The sequence below is a fragment of the Oryx dammah genome, unplaced genomic scaffold (assembly GCF_014754425.2).
Source record: "Oryx dammah isolate SB20612 unplaced genomic scaffold, SCBI_Odam_1.1 HiC_scaffold_27, whole genome shotgun sequence".
In the NCBI taxonomy this organism is placed as follows: Eukaryota; Metazoa; Chordata; class Mammalia; order Artiodactyla; family Bovidae; genus Oryx; species Oryx dammah.
In genome coordinates this window covers 52,917,866-52,934,463 of record NW_024070211.1, presented here as the reverse complement: position 1 = coordinate 52,934,463, position 16,598 = coordinate 52,917,866, and positions in this window count along the sequence as shown.

Genomic DNA, 16,598 nt, shown 5'->3' with positions numbered 1-16,598 from the left:
AACTGTGAAGAAGGCTGAGTGCCGAAGAATTGATGCGTTTGAACTGTGGTGTTGGAGAAGACTCTTGAGAGTCCCTTGGACTGCAAGGAGATCCAACCAGTCCATCCTGAAGGAGATCAGCCCTGGGATTTCTTTGGAAGGAATGATGCTAAAGCTGAAACTCCAGTACTTTGGCCACCTCATGCGAAGAGTTGACTCATTGGAAAAGACTCTGATGCTGGGAGGGATTGGGGGCAGGAGAAGAAGGGGACGACAGAGGATGAGATGGCTGGATGGCATCACTGACTCGATGGACATGAGTCTGAGTGAACTCCAGGAGATGGTGATGGACAGGGAGGCCTGGCATGCTGCGATTCCTGGGGTCGCAAAGAGTCGGACATGACTGAGCAACTGAACTGAACTGGATGTTGAAATTAATTTGCTTTATTCCTTTCGATAGGTATGATGAGTTCTGAAACTGACTTATGAAAATATTTGTTATTAAATTGTTTATGGATTTTTAAAGTAACTACTTTAATCTGCCCCTTTGGAATACAGTATGAAGCTGCACATTATTATAGATACTTTCCAATCACATTTCCTACTTCTGTAATCATATAAACATATGTTCACCAGAATGACAACCATGAAGTTAGTATAGATGTATAATTTGCTCTGGAAGTTAGCGATAATCCTGCCTGCTCAGAGCACAGAAATCCAGCCATATGAATGCATTATTCTATAAGGAGTCACAGTCAGAATGGGCAGCCATTTTTCCTAAATCTTAAAAAACAAAAATAAACACTAAAACAAAGAAGCCAAAAAACAAACAAAAAACCACACAAAAAAACTGTTGCAGCCTTACATGTATCTCTAATTGAAATCAGATTCTGTAATTCACTACTATGTTTTATTTATTTATGTAGTTTTAGGACATAAATAAAAGAGGACATAAATAAAAGAGATATCCAATTAGATTTTTTAAAATAGGCCTTAGGAAAACCTTTTTGAATCTTGTAAATGATGTCTCAAGTGACCTCACAGTCAGATTCCAGAATTTTTCTGAGGGGGGAAAAAAAATTGATATGATCAACTTTGCAAAGACTTTATGTAATTTTATACCACTATGCAAAAGCATTTAATAATTGTAATTTGGATTTTAGAAAATATGAATATCTGGAGAGAAAAGATATTTATTTAATATCATATTAAATAAATATAAGATGCAATATTCCTTCAAAAGATATCTGATTATCTTTGCAGTTCTCTTATGATTTCATTTGATTTATTTCTGTTCCTTATTTTCATTCAATTGCTATGGTTTTTGGACAATTTTATAGCATTTGGCAGAAGAAAATAAGTGACAATGACTTAGTGGAAACTTAATCTCATAAATAAATAAATGCTTGTCAGTCAAGAAGTTTTAACCTTTACCATGTCTTGACCCTCACATTTTCAAGGTGAGCCTATTATTTGGTAGGGAGTAACACAAAACTCCACAGGATGCTCTATGATCAATACAATCAACAGACCTTCACACTGTATGTTTAAAGGTATTAAGAAGATAAACAAACACATCAGAATTTTACCAGTTGGAACAATCCTGGATTGGATGCTTGCCTCATTTGGGGATTTACAATTGATCATTTTTCTATCCTAGACTCCATGGTGTTATAATTCTCAATGACTCCACAAAAGGAAAGGTGAGCTGTTGAATTGTTAGCAAATATTTTGGAGTATAAAGTTTAAAGTTGAAGGCATATTTATCAGTTATATAATCTGAAAAATGAGGAATGCAAAATTATCATTTCTTTCAAAATCACATTTTATAATCTTAATGTGGTTTTCCTTTTACTCATCTTTAAAATATATTTTGAGTACCTATGATGCATAAGTGACAATTCTATTCTCTGGCAACACCCCTTTGGAGCTTACATCTTAGTATGAGATCAATTTTTAACACTTAAGAAAACATTAAAATGTGTATCAAAACTTCAGTAATAACCTGAAGGGAGAGGGATGTGACAAGAGCATCTGACAAAATAACCTCACCTAGCATGTGTGAATTTGAGAAGATTAAGGAAGAACCATTTGAACTGTCTTTAAACATGAAAAGAAATTAACCAGCAAGAAATGTAAGACTTAGCTGATCAGGTAGATTTAGGAGTGGAAGCAGAGGAGAGGAGAGGTCTCAGAAAATATATGACAAAATTCAATATCCCCAAATGGGAAAGAGCATGTCACATTTCAGAAAGTAGAAGGAAAATTAAAAGAGCACAGAGTGCAAGGCAATGAAGGGTATATTGTTGCCAAATTTTACTCTAGAATGGCATTTTCCCTGAAAAGGCTCAGCCCACCGTATGCCTCTATGTGAAAACTTCCTCTGTATTCTCAATAAAGAACAAATTATAATAGCACATATTTTAATTTTATTTCTTATTTATTCCTGTTCATTTTATTTTTATTTATTTTATTTTTCCATTTTTAATTAAACATTTAAGTATTTCTTTTAAAAATTGAAAGTACTTTGAATATCAATATATAACATTATATACAGTACTGTGAATATCAGTCCACTGTCTGTATTCAACAAATGTTAAAGTATTTTTTCTTTATTCTTTTTATTATACTTTGTGATATCATCATTAATTTCTTTATGTGCAATTTAAAATATTAAATTCAAAATATTAAATTATTACATAATGATAATGACATTATCACATCTGAGAAAACTAATATTAGTTGCTAATAATAACCAATACTCTTATCAATATTTATATTTCAATTTTTCTCAACATACATACTTTTGTTTATCGTTCACTTGAAGCAGAATCAAGTAAAAGTCACATAATGCATTTACACTTAAGGTTTTAAAAGATATGATGAAAATAAAATTTGAGGCTTTTTTTGCCCTCTATGTCCTTTAAATATGTTCAACTCTTTTGTACACTGCTTTTTACATGTGTGGTATTTTTTTTATTGGATCCTGGATTTCCAATTGGACACTATATTCCATTATGGAATGTTTGGATATCATTTTCTGCCTTTGATAATTTCAGATCTACTTTATGCTTTATTAGCATGGATCTAGGGTATACCAGTGCTAGTTTATATTTAATACTAAGGTGGACTCTTTTTAAATTTCTAAGACTCAGGGATTCATCAAGGTTTCCAAGGATCACTTAGTGGTTTATCAAGGTCTCTCAGTCTGGATGGAATTTAAACATCTCTGAGCCCTGTGTATATTTCAAGAATTGTTCAATCTATAGCTCCCTGGCATTTGATCTTTACTCACTCATGTAATATCACCAAACACATATGCAAATCAATATAAAGACAAGACTGAGGGGAACACAGCAGGTTTTTGAAGTTCCCTTTCTTATTGTTATTTTATTTGTTTCTATGCAACTCTATTCTCTCTAGTACTTCACAACAAATATTTTAGCCATTTTGCTCTCTGTCTTCTTAATTCAATGAGAGCTCTATTCTCTGCTTGAGTTCCCATCTCTTTTTTATGATTCAAAATTTTTCTATGAACCAAAAGCTAGAATGATCACTAGAGGAGTCATCTGATTTGTTTTCTTTCTCCCAGAGACCACAGTTCCACACTGCTTATTGCTCTAATGTCTAAAGGCAGTTGTTTTGTAGACATTGACCAATGTTCCAGATTTTTAAAGTAAGTTGCCTAATTCTATGCCACTAGCGTCTTCATCACCAGAAGGATTACTCATTTTATCTAAATTGTTTCAGTGGTAGTTTATCTATAGCTATAACTTATTAAATCCTAATGGAAAGCAGGAATCTAGTCTTTTCCCCCTCCTTGGTTTAGTAGTATTTAAGCTTTTAGTTTTTAACACTGTCTCTAATAAACAATATATAACTATAAATGTGTGTGCTTAGTCACTCAGTCATGTCCAACTCTTTGTGACCCCGACTGTAGCCAGCCAGGCTTCTCTGTCCATGGGGATTCTCCAGGCAAGAATACTGGAGTGGGTTGCTATGCTTTCCTCCAGGGGATCTTCCCAACCCAGGGATCAAACCCAGGTCTCCCACATTGCAGATGCATTCTTTACTGTTTGACCCACCAAGGAAGCCTATAACTATGAATAACAGCACTTAAAATTTTGTTATGGTAAAAGTGTCAGTTGCTCAGTCATGTCCGACTCTTTACAACCCATGAACCGTGGCCCACCAGGCTCCTCTGTCCATGGAATTTCAGAGAATGGAGTTGCACAGAAACAAAAAGAATACTGGAATGGGTTGCCATTTCCTACTTCAGGGGATCTTCCTCCAGGGATCTAACCTGGGTTTCCTGTATTTCAGGCAGATTCTTTGCCATCTGAGTCACCAGGGAAGCCCTAGAGTTATGTTAAAACAAAACAAAACAAACAAACAAAAAATACCTGGTGTTATAGTAAAACTCACCAAAGCTGTTAGTTTCAGTTGACTAATATATCAACTTATAAATAAATTCATCAATAACTGCTGAAATACTCTTCCTGATTGTTTATAGTTATATAATTTTAAGTATTGCTTTTCCTTAGAAATAGAAACTGAAGCATGTGTCATAACCACATTGATCTACTTGGTTCCTCTAATATCCACAGCATGAGAAATCTGAATTAGATGACTTGCAAAGAATTCAGAGGTCCGATATTAAATATATGCACTGTGCTGAGTTGCTCAGTCATGTCCAACTCTTTGTGACCCCATGGAGTGTAGCCTGCCAGGGTCCTCTGTCCATGGGGATTCTCCAGTCAAGAATACTGGAGTGGATTGTCATGCCCTCCTTCAGGGGATCTTCCCAATGCAAAGATTGAATCCAGGTCTCTCGTGTTGCAGACAGATTCTTTACCATCTGAGCCACCAGGGAAGCCCATTATATGTACAGTTGTATATAAATTAGATTATATGACATATAAGTTATAGCATATACAATAAACATGACAAATTATATAATAATATATATTTTAGTATGTATTATATATATATACTAATATGTAATTTTTAAAAGCTTGTTATCTGCTAACAATGGTGCCTTAGATTTTATACAGACTGATAAATTGGGTAAAATTATTTTCTGGATAGAACAATGATGTTTCAGAACTAGTATTCAGCTTTATTTTCATCAAGTATGGAGTGTATAAACTCATCCAAACTAGAAATTTCATAGCTTCAGTCACAGAAACATTAGAGCAATGAAATATAAAGTAAAAACAATGAGAAGAGAAACTCAGGAATAGAAAATAGAAGAAAATATTGCACAAGCTCCCTTTTTAAAACTAACTTCTCATATAGAGGGACTGTCTCTGTGGTTGAAATTGTGCTTACTTATATTCATACTGCTTATAAATGTGTCATAAAGATTTACCAAACTTAACTTTGGGATTGATATATGCAACTATATTAAAAGCTTTTTATGAAAACATTTTTAACATGAAATGAATTTTAATTGTGAGTGCCATAGCATAGTTCTAAGCGGAAATGAAGTCTGCTCAAACTCATAAATTATAATTTTCCAAAGCTTATTTTCAAAATATTCCAACATACTAAAAAATACTAAAATGGCAAAAGAAGGAGGTATAAAAATAAATATTGTAACCCTCTCCTATGTCATGTTCTGTCTTCCCTTTTCAAATTATTTTCCAATAATCTTAACAAATACATACAGTATTTAACTTCTGTAGTGTAGCATGACTGTGTTCTTTGCTAGAAACATACCAGTGAATAATGCTAAAGTGTTGCCAATCTGGAAAAGAATATCATGGCAGAGTGCTTTTACCATTATCTGAATTTTTAGTGCCTAAACTTCCAAATGGTATTATGTGCTTCATGGTATAGCTCCTCATTGTTATTTAATTAAAATGCCCATTCTTGCCACAATACATTTAAAGGGATGAAAAGGAAGAACCTACAACTAAGAATAGTCTACCCAGCAAGACTCTTGTTCAGATTTGATGGAGAAATAAAAAGTTTCACAGACAAGCAAAAGCTAAGAGAATTCAACACCAGCAAAACAGCTTTATAATAAATGCTAAAGGAATTTCTCTAGGCAGGAAACAAGAGAAGGAAAAGGTCTACAAAAAATTAGTCCAAAGTAATTAAGAAAATAGTAATAGAATCATACATATGATTAATAATTACCTTACATGTAAATGGATTAAATGCACCAACCAAAAGACACAAACTGGCTGGGTGGATGAAAAGATGTGTGTCAATGCATTTCCACTTACCACATCACCCTAAAGTTATTGTTGTCGTTCAGTCACACAGTCCTGTCTGATCTTTGCAACCCCATGGACTGTAGTACGCCAGGCTTCCTTCCCTGTTCTTCACAGTCTCCTGGAGCTTGCTCATACTCATGTCCATCAAGTTGATGATGCCATCCAACCATCTTGTCCTCTGTTGTTCCCTTCTCCTGCTGCCTTCAATCTTTCCCAGCATCATGAGTCAGCTCTCCACATCAGGTGGTCAAAGTACTGGAGCCTCAGCCTCAGCATCAGTCCCTCCAATAAATATTCATGACACATTTCCTTTAGGATTGATTGGTTTGATCTCATTGCTGTCCAAAGGACTCTCAAGAGTCTTCTCTGATACCAAAGTTCAAAATTAGTCAGCACTCAGCTTTATTTATGGTCCAACTCTACATCCATACATGATTACTGGAAAAACCATAGATTTAACTAGATGGACTTTTTCAGCAAAGTAATGTCTCTACTTTTTAATATGCTGTCTAAGTTTATCATAGCTTTTCTTCCAAGAAGCAAGTGTTTTTTAATTTCATGGCCACTGTCACCATCTGCAGTGATTTTGGAGCCCAAGAAAATAGTCTCTCACTGTTTCCCCATTTATTTGCCATGAAGTGATGGGACCAGATGCCATGATCATCATTTTTTGAATATGGAGTTTTGAGCCAGTTTTTTTCACTCTCCTCTTTCACTTTCATCAAGAGACTATTTCCTTTTCACTTTCTGCCTTAGGGTGGTATCACCTGCCTATTTGAGGTTGTTGATATTTGTCCCAGAAATCTTGATTCTAGCTTCTATTTCATCCAATCTGGCATTTTGCATACTGTACTCTGTATTAACATTAAATAAGCAGGGTGACAATATATATCTTTGATGTACTCCTTTCCCTATTTGGAACCAGTGTATTGTTCTATGTCTGGTTTTACCTGTTGCTTCTTGACCTGCATACAGGTTTTTCAGGAGGCAGATAAGGTAGTCTGGTATTCCCATCTCTTTAAGAATTTTCCACAGTTTGTTGTGATCCACAAAGTCATAGGTTTTGTTGTAATCAATGAAGCAGAATCAGATGGTTTTCTGGAACCCCCTTGCTTTCTCTATGATCCAGAAAATGTTGGCAAGTTGATCTCTTGTTCCTCTGCCTTTTCTTGGTTGCAGCACATGAAATCTTTGTTGTAGCATGCAGGATCTTTTGGTTGTGGCATGTAAATTCTTAGCTGCAGCATGTGGGATCTAGTTCCCTGACCAGGGATGGAACCAAGGCCCTTTTCATTTTAAGCATGGAGACAGCCACTGGACCACCACTTCTGCCTTTTCTAAATCCAGTTTTTATATTTGGAAGTTCTCAGTTCATGTACAGTTGAAGCCTAGCTTGAAGGATTTTCAGCATTACTTTGCTAGCATGTGAGATGAGTGCAATTGTGTGGTAGTTTGAACATTCTTTGCCATTGCCCATTTTTTTGGATTGGAAGGAAAACTGACCTTTACCTGTCCTTTGGCCACTGTTGAATTTTCCAAATTTGCCAGCATATCAAGTGCAATATTTTAACATTATTGCCTTTTAGGATTTGAAATATCTCAGCTGAAATTTCATCACCTCCACTAGCCTTGTTAGTAGTACTGCTTCCTGTGGTTCACTTGACTTTGCACTCCAGGATATCTGGCACTAGGTGAGTGACCATACCATCATGGTTATCTGGATCATTAAGACTTTTTTGCATAGCTCTTCTGTGTGTTCTTGCCACTTCTTAATCTCTTCTGTTTCTGTTAGGTTCTTACACTTTCTGTCCTTTATTGTGCCCATCTTTGCATGAAATGTTCCCCGGGTATCTCCAATTTTCTTAAAGAGATATATAGTCTTTCCCATTTTATTGATTTCCTCTACTTCTTTGCCTTGATCACTGAGGAAGGCTTTCTTATTTCTCCTTGCTATTCTCTGCAACTCTGCAATCAGTTAGGTATATCTTACCCTTTCTTCTTTGCCTTTCACTCTTCTCCCTTCTGAGCTATTTGTAAGGCCTCCTCAGATAACCATTTTGCCTTCTTACATTTCCTTTTCACTAGGATGGTTTTGATCCACTGCCTCCTGTACAGTGTTATGAACCTCTGTCCATAGTTCTTCAGGCACTCTGTCTACTGGATTTAACCCATTGAATCTATTGGTCACCTCCACTATATAATCATAAGGAAGTTTATTTAGGTCACACCTGAATGGCCTATTACTTTTCCCTACTTTCTTCAATTTAAGTCTGAATGTTGCAGTAAGGAGCTCATGATCTGGGCCACAGTCACAATTATCTAAGTTAATTTTAGTGTTTGATATTTAGGACTTACATTCCTGTACATAAGTGTAGTCTTGGTGAATAGAGACAATTTCAAACAGAAGCTGCAATAAAAGCAAAGATCAGTAAAAGTTATGTTAAATGTTCAATAATGTAATTATAAAACGGTACAAAAAAATCAAATAACAGGTGTTAGTAACTTTCTTCTCTAAATTTGACTTTGAAAGCATGTATCATATGTTTAAGTATATGAAAGCAACTTCCAATAGAGGCAATACAGTACAAATATTTCATTAATCGACTCAACTCTTTCCTCTTTTAACATGTGCTATTAATTTTGTTACTTCTTTTGTAAAGATAATTTAAACTCAATTTTATTTCTGTAATTATAATGCTTATTTCCTGATTTTTTCTGTCACAGTTTTTCAATTGTTTTTTTTCACAGTCATTTCATTAATTGTACATGTCTTTATGTATTGCTTTCAACAAAGTGACTTGAATGATTTCTGAGTCTGAAAGACAAACCTGTATTCTTTTGACTTCCAAAACAAAAGACAATATGGCTGAATATACATTCTTGGCCCCTCTATAACTTTTCAAAAGTTGTGTAAATAGTATTGAATTATCTTCTGGCATTTAGAGTTATTGAGAAAGTATATAAGATATGTAATCTTTGTTCTGTAGCAAACATTTTCAGCATTTATATTTCTATTTTCTGGGAAACTTTATGCTGTTATCTACATAACTTTCACTGGCACATTTTCTTTCTTTTTTTGATGAATAGGGATCAAGTTTATCCATAGTTTCATAATAGACAGGTGTGTGGTAGCCGTGGCTTTGACTATTAGGCCATTTCTTAAAAATAATAGGTGAAAAGAATAATTTGTAACCAATTTATTGTGTCTAAGAGGAATTCATCTCATGTGGTCTTCCTCACCTAAAGTAGAATCTTCTTTTTTCACACCACCTTCACACTTTTAACTGATAAAGTGCAACACACATCTATTCCTCATCATGTAAAAGATATTATGGACCTTAATGTATATACCTTTCCTAGAATGCTTCATAAATGAAGTTAGTACCTCTCTTCACCAAACCATCCACCCACTAACATTCCCCCAAGTCTTCTTCATTTTATGATGGAAAATGGAAAATAAAATTGTGTACCATATGGGAAAGTAAGACAGGAGATACCTATACACATGAGCTATCTAATGTTGTGTAAAAGTTACCTTAAAACATAGCAGTAAAGCATTCTCTAAATAAAATAAATAAATAAATAAACAATGTATCACATAATTTTTCCAATCAGGTATTTGAAAGAGGCTTTCAATAGTTGGTTGGTTCTGGCTCAGGTTCGTTCATGAATTTGTAGCTTAGATATAAGCTGGAGATACTATCATCCCAAAGCTTAGTGAATCTGGAGGATCCAATTTCAAGATGACTCACTAACATAGCTGACTAATAAGTCCATGGTCCCTGTTGGAAGAAGGCTCAGTCCCTTGATTTATGGATCCTTCCACTGAGTTATTGTAGTGTCCAAGTCATAGTTTTGGTATTCGCAGTAGAGAGTGACCCAAGAGAAAGCAAGTGTTGCAATGGCTTTTATGACATAAATCTAGAAGAAACACACTATAGTTTCTACAACATCATGTTGGTTATGTTCTACATTCAGTGTGGGTGTGCTTTATTGATCAGTACTGCTTCAATAGTAAGAGAACTGAGAACTTCCAGATGTTCAAGCAGGATTTAGAAAAGGCAGAGGAAATGGAGACCAAATTGCCAACATCCACTGGATCATAGAAAATGCAAGAGAATTTCAGAAAAATATCAACTTCTGCTTTATTGACTGCACTAAAGCCATTGACGATGTTGATCACAACAAACTGTGGAAAATTCTTAAAGAGATGAGAATGCCAGACCACCGTATCTGCCTCCTGAGCAATCTGTATGCAGACCAAGAAGCAATAGTTCGAACTAGACATGGAACAATGGACTGGTTCCAAACTGGGAAAAGAGTATGCCAATGCTGTATATTGTCACCCTGCTTATTTAACTTCCATGAAGAATATATCATGCAAAATGCCAGGCTGGATAAAGCACAAGCTGGAGAAGTATCAATAAGCTCAGATATGCAGATGACACCACCATCATGTCAGAAAGTGAAAAGAAAATAAAAAGACTCTTGATTAAAGTGAAACATAGTGAAAAAATTGGTTTAAAACTCAACAATCAAAAAATGAAGATCATGAGATCCAGTCCCATCACTTCATAGCAAATAGATGGGGAAACATTGGAAACAGTAAAAGACTTTATTTTCTTGGGCTCCAAAATCATTGCAGATGGTGACTGCAGCCACAAAATTTAAAAAAAAAAAAAAAAAAAAAACCACTTTCTCCTTGGAAGAAAAGCTGTGACCAACCTAGACAGCATATTAAAAAGCAGAGACATTACTTTGTTGACAAAGGTCTGTCTAGTCAATGCTATGGTTTTTCCAGTAGTCATGTATGGATGTGAGAGTTGGACTATAAAGAAAGCTGAGTGTCAAAGAATTGATGTTTTTGAACTGTCGTATTGGAGAAGACTCTTGAGAGTCCCTTGGACTGCAAGGAGTTCCAACCAGTCCATCCTAAAAGAATCAGTCCTGAATATTCATTGGAAGGACTGATGCTGAAGCTGAAACTCCAATATTTGGCCACCTGATCCAAAGAATTGACTCCCTGGAAAAGACCTTGATCCTGGGAAAGATTGAAGGCAGGAGGAGAAGGGGACAACAGAGGATAAGATGGCTGGATGGCATCACCGACTCGATGGACATGAGTTTGAGCAAGCTCTGGGAGTTGGTGATGGACAGGGAAGCCTGGTGTGCTGCAGTCCATGGGATCACAAAGAGTCAGACATGACTGAGCGACTGAACAGACTGAACTGATGATTATCAAAAGAGAAGGAGGAGGAGGGATAAACTAGGAGTTTGGGATTACCAGGTACACACTACTGTATATAAAATAGAACCACAAGGATTTACTGTATAGCACAGGGAATTGTAGTCAATATTTTGTAATAACCTATACAGGAAAGGAAACAGAAATTATATATATATATATATATATATATATATATATATTTATATATATATTTATATACACACATATATATGAATTGACTAACACATTTTAAATTAGTTCACTTCAGTTCAGTCACTCAGTCGTGTCTGACTCTTTGTGACCCCATGAATTGCAGCACACCAAGCCTCCCTGTCCATCACCAACTCCTGGAGTTCACTCAGACTCACATCCATTGAGTCAGTGATGCCATCCAGCCATCTCATCCTCAGTCGTCCCCTTCTCCTCCTGCCCCCAATCCCTCCCAGCATCAGAGTCTTTTCCAATGAGTCAACTCTTCGCATGAGGTGGCCAAAGTACTGGAGTTTCAGCTTTAGCATCATTCCTTCCAAAGAAATCCCAGGGCTGATCTCCTTCAGAATGGACTGGTTGGATCTCCTTGCAGTCCAAGGGACTGTCAAGAGTCTTCTTCAACACCACAGTTCAAAAGCATAAACTCTTCGGTGTTCAGCCTTAGAAATATATATATATATATATATATATGAATCGACTAACACATTTTAAATTAACTATGTTTCAATTTTAAAAAGTTAAAGACAAAAATAAAAATTTATAGACAAGTAACACAATTCATGTGTTTTTATGCACATTTTAAAATGGTTTAATTAAATTATGATCCCACTATATCTAAAAAAAGAAAGACAGTCTTTAAACTTTAAATATTTGTTCTAGTTTTAATTCAGAAAAGGGTTTGATAGCTTCATAATGAGGACTGATACTGAAGCTGAAGCATCAATACTTTGGCCACCTGATAGGAGGAACTGACTCATTATAAAAGACCCTAATGGTGGGGAGGATTGAAACCAGGAGGAGAAGAGAACAACAGAGAATGAGATTGGTTCGATGGCATCACCAACTAGATGGACATGAGTTTGAGCAAGCTCCTGGAATTGGTGATAGACAGGGAAGACTGGCATGCTGCAGTCCATGGGGTCAAAAATAGTCGGACATGACTGAGTGACTGAATTGAACTAAACTGAATTGCTCAGTCATTCTGACTCTTTGTGACCCCCAAGGGATTTCCCAGGCAAGAATACTGGAGTGGGTTGCCATTCCCTTCACCAGGGCATGTTCCTGACCCAGAGATTGAACCCACATCTCCTGCATTGCCAGTGGATTTTTTTTTTTTTTTTTTTTTACCATCTGAGCCACCAAGGAAGCCCATTCAGTGTAGAATGGGGCTGTATATGGATGTACTTGGCAACACAGACCATTAGGATCCACTGTTGAGGCCAGCATGACATTCATCCTTCTTACAAACAGTCAGCACAATAGAAATTTTAAGACTCTAATTCTGTGTTTGTATCAGGCATGTGCTGCGAAGCCTCAGAATAAGGAGTGTTAAGATTAAATCACCTAGACTGATGTTTTTCGTATATGTAATTGTATTCTTTTCCTCTGTAAATGCTTGTTATATTTCTATTTTTGAATTCATTGAATATTTGATCCTGATTTCTTAAGTGTCTTGTGTTTATTGAATATTTGGTCCGAATTCTGACACTGCAAAGTATAAATGTGAATCGTGAGTTTTTAAGGTTTTGTGCTTAATTTTGGGGACAGTGATCAAATAACTGATAGTCATATGGACTTCTTTATTTTTCAAATAAAACTCTGACCTTTGATAGCTTTTTTATTAACTTACATCTCAAAAAATAAATGTAACAACTTTAATATTTTTAACAGTTACAAAAGTGTTAACAAGCCTTTTGTACACTAGGAAAATTAACCTTGTTAATTATCAATATCATCTACTTTTCTTCATGATATACATTTTGACATCAGTTATATTAAAGAAGTGTAAACCAAGAATATATCATGATAAAAATGTAACTCCTTTTTCTTTTCAATTATGTGAGAAAAGTCAGAACAAGGTAATCATCATAAACAAATGTTAGCTCCAGTAGAAAGGACAAAATTTGTATAGTAAAAGAAAGTTACAAGATGTGCTAATTTTTTAAAGAATGGAAAGTTGAAGGTAGATTTGTTAAGATGATAAACTTTTAGATAGTACATTAAAAAAAAGATTATCAGAAAAACTTTTTTGTAATTTGTTATTAAATTGTCTTATTTTAAAATATTATATGGGGCTTCCCCAATGGCTCAGGGGTTAAAGATTCTGCCTGCAATGCAAAAGCCACAGGAGATACAGACTGTATCCCTGGGTTGGGAAGATAATCTGGAGTAGAATACACAACCCACTCCAGTATTCTCATCTGGGAAATTTCATGGAAGAGGAGCTTTGTGGGCTACATTCCATGGGGTCACAAAGAGTCAGTCACAACGGAGTACATGAGCACAGAATACATTGTATTAAGAAAGATTTAAAAGGTGGACTGTAAGTCATATTCATGAGTATTTGAAGTAAAGTACAAGGGATAACCTTGCATCTCTACTTATAATTTGATGATATAATATTTGATAACAGAAACTTTTAGTACTATATAAATTATTGAATTATTTCTCCTCCAGGATTGAAATACTATATTTCATCCTTGCTCTGATAGTGAAGTTTTAGAGTCTTGTCATTGATGTGATGGTTCGTCTGCAATGATCTACTCTTGAATAATAAAATAGTAGTTGCTGACAAAAAAGTGGGTTAAAAAAATGCTTGTCTTGCTGATTTATATATGTTTTACATTTATATAGGGCTTCCCTGATGGCTCAGATGGTGAAGAATCTGCCTGCAATGCAGGAGACCTGAGTTCAGTCCCTGAGTTGGGAAGATCCCCTGGAGGAGGAAATGGCAACCCACTCCAGTATTCTTTGCTGGAGAATTCCCATGGACAGAGGAGCCTGGCAGGCTATAGTCCATGGGGTCGCAAAGAGTTGGACACAACTGAGTGATATAATCTTACTTAAATCCATGTCATTTTCTGGAAGTCTGAAAACATATGAAATTTCTCTAGATGTTTAACTATAAAATCTATTTCTTATATTTTATCAATTAAACTTTAATAGCTTTAATATATAATCTTTAGTATGTGGTATGAGTAGCACTAAGAAGAATCAAGAACAAAATGTGAATAATGTTACTATCTAGAGAAAAGTAGTAGCAGTTGTACTGAAAATTTGAATAGAGCTGATTCCTCTTTATTTGATTTATTAGTCATAATTCATTTATGGAAAATACCTTTATGTTGCTTTCAAGTCTAGCTAAATTTCTCAGATCTATAGATCTATATATCTTAGATCTAACTCATCTATCACTTATCTATTCATTCATCCTGCAAAACTGATTTGTGGTTTTTTCCTTTCTTCTACCCTAATAAATTAAACTGTAAAAATTTTTAAACAGTATTTACAAATAATCATTTGGTAACATAATATCACAATATTTATTTAAATAACAACTATACTAAAACTTTTTAACATAATCATTTTGAAAATATGATAGTATCTTCTAATGGACAATAATTTAAATACATATTTATAATTTTAATGGACTTCAGACAGTACACTCTCTCTAAGCATGAAACTATACTCTCCCTTGAGAAAGACTGACAACTGAGTTTAGCTGAATAATTGATATAATACTCTATCTTTCTGTTTTAACATGTTTTCAAGACAATTCTTTTTACTTACAATTTACTAAAATACATTTTCTTAAGTTTCTATTTGTATGTTAGATGGATTATTCTTTGTTAATAATAACCAGCAATTTAATGTCAAGCTTATGTAAAAGAATCTTTAAAGCAAAATTTTACTTAGTTAAGGAAACAATAAGAACTTTCTCTCTTGAAAATGTCTGACTTATACAGTGGTTTATATGAAAATTTCTGCAGTTTTTTTTTTTTTAAACTTTCTTTTAACATTTACTCTGTAAGGAAATTGATTATATAATGATCAAAGGGTAAAAGGAGAAGCAAACTACTGGTATCAAGTATTAAGTGAAACTGAGGAAATGCTAAAAATTAAAGCTGAATATATTCATTGAAATATTACCTTATTAGTCTCTATTGATTGTATATTAGCAGTGGATGGGAGAAGAAAATTATTTAAATTATCAACTATTTTTTAAGAAATTTCAGTAGCAATTTGTCAAGAAACTTTGTAATTTGGTAGAGAAAGAAAACATAAATTTTCCTCTGTGTCAAATGAGCAGTGAAGAAACAAATTTAAGTTATTCTTAAAAATTTGCATCAAAGAAGTTGCTTGTGGGACAAAGGCAACCTGGGAGAAAATAATTGAAGGTGTACTATCTGGAACAGGAATGATAAGGAACTCACTGGTGCTGGGGACAAGGTTCCACAGATTTGTCTTAAGTCAGTGTTTGGGTACATTTTATAACAGAGGATGTTTAATAACTGAGATAATTTTATAGAGCGCTAAGTAAGGACAAACCATTTCATCTCATTATTCTTCTTTTTTCTGCCTTCTCCAACCTATCCAACACCTAAGGGTTTGTAGGAGATGCTGAGGCAGAAGAAAGCAGAATGAACAACAGCCCAAGGTTTCCTGCTGTCTTCCTAAATCAGCTCTGATATGTGGTAATGGAAGAAAATTTAAACTATAAGAAACTAATGCTGTCACAGCAAAGGAAACCATCAACAAAATGAAAAGGCATCCTACAGAGTGGGAGAAAATGTTTGCAAACGACATAGGCAATAAAGGGTTAATAGTCAAAGTACATGAGGAACATATACAACTCAGAAAAAACAAAAAATCAAATAACCCAATTTAAAACTGGGACACAGTATCTTACTCTTTTCCAACAAAGACATGCAAATGGCCGATACATTTCTGAACATCACCAATCATAAGAGAAATGCAAAACAAAAATGAAATATCATCTCACATTTGTTTGGATGGCTGTTATCAAAAATAGACGATAACAAATAAAGGTGAGGATGCAGAGGAAATAGAACACTTATACTCTGTTGGTGGGAAGGTGAATTGGTACAGTAACTATGGAAAACTATGGAGGCTCCTCCAAAAATTAGAAAAGAACTACCATGTGATCCATCAATCCC